Source organism: Phyllobates terribilis, unplaced genomic scaffold (genome assembly GCF_046119375.1).
Source record: "Phyllobates terribilis strain yellow unplaced genomic scaffold, ASM4611937v1 Scaffold_199__1_contigs__length_3552030, whole genome shotgun sequence".
NCBI lineage: Eukaryota > Metazoa > Chordata > Amphibia > Anura > Dendrobatidae > Phyllobates > Phyllobates terribilis.
Genome location: NW_027362959.1, coordinates 364168 through 372636, shown reverse-complemented (window position 1 = coordinate 372636; position 8469 = coordinate 364168).

The following is an 8469-nucleotide window of genomic DNA, read 5'->3' as shown; positions in this document are numbered from 1 at the left end:
TTTGAAGTATAGAAGGACCAAAGCAAAGTGCAAGACCAGCAAACAATCCAATGGATTGATACTATCAAGATAATGGTGAAGAAGGCCCTAGTGGACCGATCTAGTCTTTCACAAAATTGATCTTCCTAAAGATCGTTAATTCATCCAGTCGTCATGGCTAGAGTTTCAACCGAAGGCCGTTAATAATAAAAAATGGACTGACTGACCACAGCATTCACACTAGTTGTGGACTGCCTGATCATATTTACGGTAGACTGTGTGCCAACCTCTGTCTTCTAAAGTGAGTAACCCCCTATCCTATTTCATAGAATAGCCTTGTAATCAGCAGTGTAACAATCAATACCGCAATTACAAGACACTGACCACACTATTAAGACTACACTGTTTACTGAATGACCACAGCATTTAAAAGGACTGACAGTCCACAGCGTTTGAATTAGTTGTGGACTGACTGACAACAGCATTTACACTAGTCTAAGAATTGACTGGAAGACAGCAATCACTGGAAAAGGACATCATACTTTGAAGTATATAAGGAAGAAAGCAAAGAGGAAGACCAGCAGCCAATCCAAAGGATTGACACTATCAAGATAACAGTGGAGAAGACCCTAGTGGACCTATGTAGTCTTTCACAAAATTGATCTTCCTAAAGATCGTTAATTCATCCAGTCGTCATAGCTCGAGTTTCAAACGAAGGTCATTAATAATAAAAAATGGGCTGACTGACCACAGCATTCACAGGTGTGGACTGTCTGACAACAGCATTCACACTAGGTGTGGACTGCTTGACCACATTTACAGTAGACTAGACTGTGGGCCAACCTCTGTCTTCTAAAGTGAGGTATCCCCTTTCCTATTTCATAGAATAGCCTTGTAATCAGTGGTGTAACAATCAATGCCGCAATTACAAGAGATTGACCACACTATTAAAATTACACTGTGGACTGAATGACCACAACATTTAAAAGGACTGACAGTCCACAGCGTTTGAATTAGTTGTGGACTGACTGACAACAGCATTTACACTAATCTAAGGATTGACTGGAAGACAGCAATCACTGGAAAAGGACATCATACTTTGAAGTATAGAAGGAAGAAAGCAAAGAGGAAGACCAGCAGCCAATCCAAAGTATTGACACTATCAAGATAAGGGTGGAGAAGACCCTAGTAGACCCATGAAGTCTTTCACAAAATTGATCTTCCTAAAGATCGTTAATTCATCCAGTCGTCATAGCTCGAGTTTCAAACGAAGGCCGTTAATAATAAAATATGGGCTGACTGACCACAGCATTCACACTAGGTGTGGACTGCTTGATCACATTTATAGTAGACTGTGGGCCAACCTCTGTCTTCTAAAGTGAGGAATCCCCTATTCTATTTCATAGAATAGTCTTGTAATCAGCGGTGTAACAATCAATACCGCGATTCCAAGAGATTGACCACACTATTAAGAATACACTGTGGACTGAATGACTACAACATTTAAAAGGACTGACAGTCCACAGCATTTGGATTACTTGTGGACTGACTGACAACAGCATTTACACTAGTCTAAGGACTGAATGGAAGACATCAATCAATGGAAAAGGACATCATAGTTTGAAGTATAGAAGAAAGCAAAGAGCAAGACCAGCAACCAATCCAATGGATTGATACTATCAAGATAATGGTGAAGAAGACCCTAGTGGACCTATCTAGTCTTTCACAAAATATATCTTCCTAAAGATCGTTAATTCATCCAGTAGTCAAGGCTCGAATTTCAACCGAAGGCCGTTAATAATAAAAAATGGGCTGACTGACTACAGCATGTAACGGGTCCGGGAGGCGGAACCTCTGAGCTACTATACAAGGGGGCGGCCCTTGTAAGGGAGCGGGTGGCAGTCTCTGGGTGAACGGACAGGGAGTTACGGCAAGTGATCAGGGCAGTCTCTGGGTAAGGGGTAGGTACGACCTGTGATGGCGGAGCCTCCGGGTAGGCTAGCAGGCAGATGGTAGATGTGTGCTCCCAGGTGAGCAAGCGAGAGTCTCTGGAATAGCAGGTGGTCACCGCACGTGACGGCGGAACCTCCGGGCTGGCAGGCAGGTAGGTAACGGAGAAGCGCTCCCAGGTGAGCGGGCAAGAGTCTCTGGAATAGCTGGTGGTCACCGCACGTGACAACGGGACCTCCGGGCTGGCAAGCAGGCAGGTAACGGAGATGCGCTCCCAGGTGAGCGGGCAAGAGTCTCTGAGATAGCTGGGGCAAGCTGGTCCATAGACAGACTGACCGGAGTTGTAAGGCAGACCGTCGGACCTCAGGCAAGCAGGCAGGTAGCTGATGTGCGCTCCCAGGTGAGCGGACAAGTTGGTCCTTAGACAGACTGACCGGAGTTGTAAGGCAGACCGTCGGACCTCAGGCAGGCAGGCAGGTAACAAGTATTCAGGCAGGAATCAGGCAGGTAACTAGCAGGAAACTGGCAGGAAACTGGCAGGTAACTGGCAGGTAACTGGCAACGGGACCTGAGGGCTGAAGCACAGGTGAGACACAGGTGCAAACAACATTGCTCGGGCACCTCCATTTTGGAGGAGGTGCCTTATAAATGATGAAGTCCTCCGGCCATTGGCCGGGGACTCCTTAGGACGGCGCGCGCGGCCCCTTTAAGAGGAGGGGAGCGCGCGCGCGCGCGCCCTAAGCACAGGGGCCGGGAAGGAGCGCGCGCTGAGAGCAGAGCGGGAGGAGGACGCCGGGAAGGAGCGCGCGCTGACAGCAGAGCGGGGAGAGGACGCCGGGCACGGAGCAGAGCGGTGAGGGGAGCAGCGTCCCTGCCTAGCAGAGGGCAGGGACGCCAGCGCTACACAGCATTCACACTAGGTGTGGACTGCTTGACCACATTTATAGTAGACTAGACTGTGGGCCAACCTCTGTCTTTTAAAGGGAGGAATCCCCTATTCTATTTCATAGAATAACCTTGTAATCAGCTGTGTAACAATCAATACCGCGATTACAAGAGACTGACCACACTATTAAGAATACACTGTGGACTGAATGACCACAACATTTAAAAGGACTGACAGTCCACAGCGTTTGAATTAGTTGTGGACTGACTGACAACAGCATTTACAGTAGTCTAAGGATTGAATGGAAGACAGCAATCACTGGAAAAGGACATCATACTTTGAAGTATAGAAGGACCAAAGCAAAGTGCAAGACCAGCAAACAATCCAATGGATTGATACTATCAAGATAATGGTGAAGAAGGCCCTAGTGGACAGATCTAGTCTTGCACAAGATTGATCTTCCTAAAGATCATTAATACATCAAGTCGTCATGGCTCGAGTTTCAACCGAAGGCCATTAATTATAAAGAATGGACTGACTGACCACAGCATATAGACTAGATGTGGACTGCTTGATCACATTTTCAGTAGAGTGTGAACCGATTGAGCATAAAATTTAAAATAGAGTGTGGACTGTCTGACTGCAATTTTTATAATAAAATGCAGACCGACTGACCACAGTCTTTATCTTTGAAATAAGTAATTTTGGCCCTAGAGTGTTATACTTTTTGGTGTGTATAGCATGTAGCAGGAACATATTATCACTCTTTTGAATATTTACAGGTGACTGACGCCCTTTGACATGGTGGGATTTGAAATGTTTGCATGTGAACTCAAAGAAAAGAATGTGGAAAGTCACATAACAGGTAATTAATATTCATATTAATTACTGATAATAGTTAGTCTAGGCATAAGTTCTAGACCTGCAGAGGTGTGACAACACCTTTCTGATACATGAGAATATACTGTTAGTGGTTTACATATGTTTATTTTCTATACACAATTCCTAGTATAACACAACTATATCTTAGGTAGAGACATAAGGAACACTTCTTTTCCTTATCTTCTGTATTCTAAAGTGAGGAATCCCTTATTCTGTTTCATAGGATAGCCTTGTAATCAGCGGTGTAACAATCAATACCGCGATTACAAGAGACTGACCACAGTATTAAGACTACACTGTGGACCAATTAACCACAAAATTTACAATTACTGACAGTCCACAGCATTTAAATTAGACGTGGACTGACTGACAACAGCATTTACACTAGTCTATGTATTGACTGGAAGACAGCAATTACTGGAAAGGGACATCATACTCGGAAGAATAGAAGGAAGAAGGCAAAGAGGAAGACCAGCAACCAATCCAAAGGATTGATACTATCAAGATAACGGTGGAGAAGACCCTAGTGGACAGATCTAGTCTTGAACAAGATTGATCTTCCTAAAGATCGTTAATTCATCCAGTCGTCATGGCTAGAGTTTCAACCGAAGGCCATTAATAATAAAAAATGGACTGACTGACCACAGCATTCACACTAGTTGTGAACTGCCTGATTATATTTACGGTAGACTGTGGGCCAACCTCTGTCTTGTAAAGTGAGGAACCCCCTATTCTATTTCATAGAATAGCCTTGTAATCAGCAGTGTAACAATCAATACCGCAATTACAAGACACTGACCACACTATTAAGACTACACTGTGGACTGAATGACCACAGCATTTAAAAGGACTGACAGTCCACGGCGTTTGAATTAGTTGTGGACTGACTGACAACAGCATTTACACTAGTCTAAGGATTGAAAGGAAGACAGCAATCACTGGAAAAGGACATCATACTTTGAAGTATAGAAGGAAGAAAGCAAAGAGGAAGACCAGCAGCCAATCCAAAGGATTGACACTATCAAGATAACAGTGGAGAAGACCCTAGTGGACCTATGTAGTCTTTCACAAAATTGATCATACTAAAGATCGTTAATTCATCAAGTCGTCATAGCTCGAGTTTCAACCGAAGGCCATTAATAATAAAAAATGGGCTGACTGACCACAGCATTCACAATAGGTGTGGACTGCCTGACTACAGCATTCACACTAGGTGTGGACTGCCTGACTACAGCATTCACACTAGGTGTGGACTGCTTGACCACATTTACAGTAGACTAGACTGTGGGCCAACCTCTGTCTTCTAAAGTGAGGTATCCCCCTTCCTATTTCATAGAATAGCCTTGTAATCAGTGGTGCAACAATCAATACCGCAATTACAAGAGATTGCCCACACTATTAAAATTACACTGTGGACTGAATGACCACAACATTTAAAAGGACTGACAGTCCACAGCGTTTGAATTAGTTGTGGACTGACTAACAACAGCATTTACACTAATCTAAGGATTGACTGGAAGACAGCAATCATGGGAAAAGGAACTTCATACTTTGAAGTATAGAAGGAAGAAAGCAAAGAGGAAGACCAGCAGCCAATCCAAAGGATTGAAACTATCAAGATAAGGGTGGAGAAGACCATAGTGGACCTAGGAAGTCTTTCACAAAATTGATCTTCCTAAAGATCGTTAATTCATCCAGTCGTCATAGCTCGAGTTTCAACCTTAGGCCGTTAATAATAAAAAATGGGCTGACTGACCACAGCATTCACACTAGGTGTGGACTGCTTGATCACATTTATAGTAGACTGTGGGCTAACCTCTGTCTTCTAAAGTGTGGAATCCCCTATCCTATTTCATAGAATAGCCTTGTAATCAGCTGTGTAACAATCAATACCGCGATTCCAAGAGATTGACCACACTACTAAGAATACACTGTGGACTGAATGACCACAACATTTAAAAGGACTGACAGTCCACAGCGTTTGAATTAGTTGTGGACTGACTGACAACGGCAATTACACTAGTCTAAGGATTGAATGGAAGACAGCAATCAATGGAAAAGGACATCATAATTTGAAGTATAGAAGAAAGCAAAGAGCAAGACCAGCAACCAATCCAATGGATTGATACTATCAAGATAATGGTGAAGAAGACCCTAATGGACCGATATAGTCTTGAACAAGATTGATCTTCCTAAAGATCGTTAATTCATCCAGTCGTCATGGCTAGAGTTTCAACCGAAGGCCGTTAATAATAAAAAATGGACTGACTGACCACAGCATTCACACTAGTTTTGGACTGCCTGATCATATTTACGGTAGACTGTGGGCCAACCTCTGTCTTTTAGAGTGAGGAATCCCCTATTCTATTTCATAGAATAGTCTTCTAATTAGCAGTGTAACAATCAATACTGCAATTACAAGACACTGACCACACTATTAAGAGTACACTGTGGACTGAATGACCACAGCATTTAAAAGGACTGACAGTCCACAGCATTTGAATTAGTTGTGGACTGACTGACAACAGCAATTACACTAGTCTAAGGATTGACTGGAAGACAGCAATCACTGGAAAACGACATCATACTTTGAAGTATAGAAGGAAGAAAGCAAAGAGGAAGACCAGCAGCCAATCCAAAGGATTGACACTATCAAGATAACAGTGGAAAAGACCCTAGTGGACCTATGTAGTCTTTCACAAAATTGATCTTCCTAAAGATCGTTAATTCAAACAGTCATCATAGCTCGAGTTTCAACCGAAGGCCGTTAATAATAAACAATGGGCTGACTGACCACAGCATTCACACTAGATGTGGACTGCTTGATCACATTTATAGTAGACTGTGGGCCAACCTCTATCTTCTAAAGTGAGGAATCCCCTATTCTATTTCATAGAATAACCTTGTAATCAGCAGTGTAACAATCAATACCGTGATTCCAAGAGATTGACTACGCTATTAAGAATACACTGTGGACTGAATGACCACAACATTTAAAAGGACTGACAGTCCACAGCATTTGAATTAGTTGTGGACTGACTGACAACGGCAATTACACTAGTCTAAGGATTGAATGGAAGACAGCAATCAATGGAAAAGGACATCATAGTTTGAAGTATAGAAGAAAGCAAAGAGCAAGACCAGCAACCAATCCAATGGATTGATACTATCAAGATAATGTTGAAGAAGACCCTAGTGGACCTATCTAGTCTTTCACAAAATTGATCTTCCTAAAGATCGTTAATTCATCCAGTAGTCATGGCTCGAATTTCAACCGAAGGCCGTTAATAATAAAAAATGGGCTGACTGACTACAGCAGTCACACTAGGTGTGGACTGCTTGACCACATTTCCAGTAGACTAGACTGTGGGCCAACCTCTGTCTTTTAAATGGAGGAATCCCCTATTCTATTTCATAGAATAACCTTGTAATCAGCGGTGTAACAATCAATACCGCGATTACAAGAGACTGACCACACTATTAAAATTACACTGTGGACTGAATGACCACAACATTTAAAAGGACTGACAGTCCACAGCATTTGTATTAGTTGTGGACTGACTGACAACAGCATTTACAGTTATCTAAGGATTGAATGGAAGATAGCAATCACTGGAAAAGGACATCATACTTTGAAGTATAGAAGGACCAAAGCAAAGTGCAAGACCAGCAAACAATCCAATGGATTGATACTATGAAGATAATGGTGAAGAAGGCCCTAGTGGACCGATCTAGTCTTGCACAAGATTGATCTTCCTAAAGATCATTAATACATCAAGTCGTCATGGCTCGAGTTTCAACCGAAGGCCATTAATTATAAAGAATGGACTGACTGACCACAGCATATAGACTAGATGTGGACTGCCTGACCACATTTACAGTAGACTGTGGACTGATTGAGCATAAAATTTAAAATAGACTGTGGACTCTCTGACTACAATTTTTATAATAAAATGCAGACCGAATGACCACAGTCTTTATCTTTGAAATAAGTAATTTTGGCCCTAGAGTGTTATACTTTTTGGTGTGTATAGAATGTAGCAGGAACATATTATCACTCTTTTGAATATTTACAGGTGACTGACGCCCTTTGACATCGTGGGATTTGAAATGTTTCCTTGTGAACTCCAAGAAAAGAATGTGGAAAGTCACATAACAGGTAATTCATATTAATTACTGATAATAGTCAGTCTAGGCATAAGTTCTAGACCTGCGGAGGTGTGACAACACCTTTCTGATACATGAGAATATACTGTTAGTGGTTTACATATGTTTATTTTCTATACACAATTCCTAGTATAACACAACTATATCTTAGGTAGAGACATAAGGAACATTTCTTTTCCTTATCTTCTGTATTCTAAAGTGAGGAATCCCTTATTCTGTTTCATAGAATAGCCTTGTAATCAGCGGTGTAACAATCAATAACGCGATTACAAGAGACTGACCACAGTATTAAGATTACACTGTGGACCAATTAATCACAAAATTTACAAGGACTGACAGTCCACAGCATTTAAATTAGGCGTGGACTGACAACAGCATTTACACTAGTCTATGGATTGACTGGAAGACAGCAATCACTGTAAAGGGACATCATACTCGGAAGAATAGAAGGAAGAAGGCAAAGAGGAAGATGAGCAACCAATCCAAAGGATTGATACCATCAAGATAACGGTGGAGAAGACCCTAGTGGACCGATCTAGTCTTGAACAAGATTGATCTTCCTAAAGATCATTAATTTATCCAGTCGTCATGGCTAGAGTTTCAAC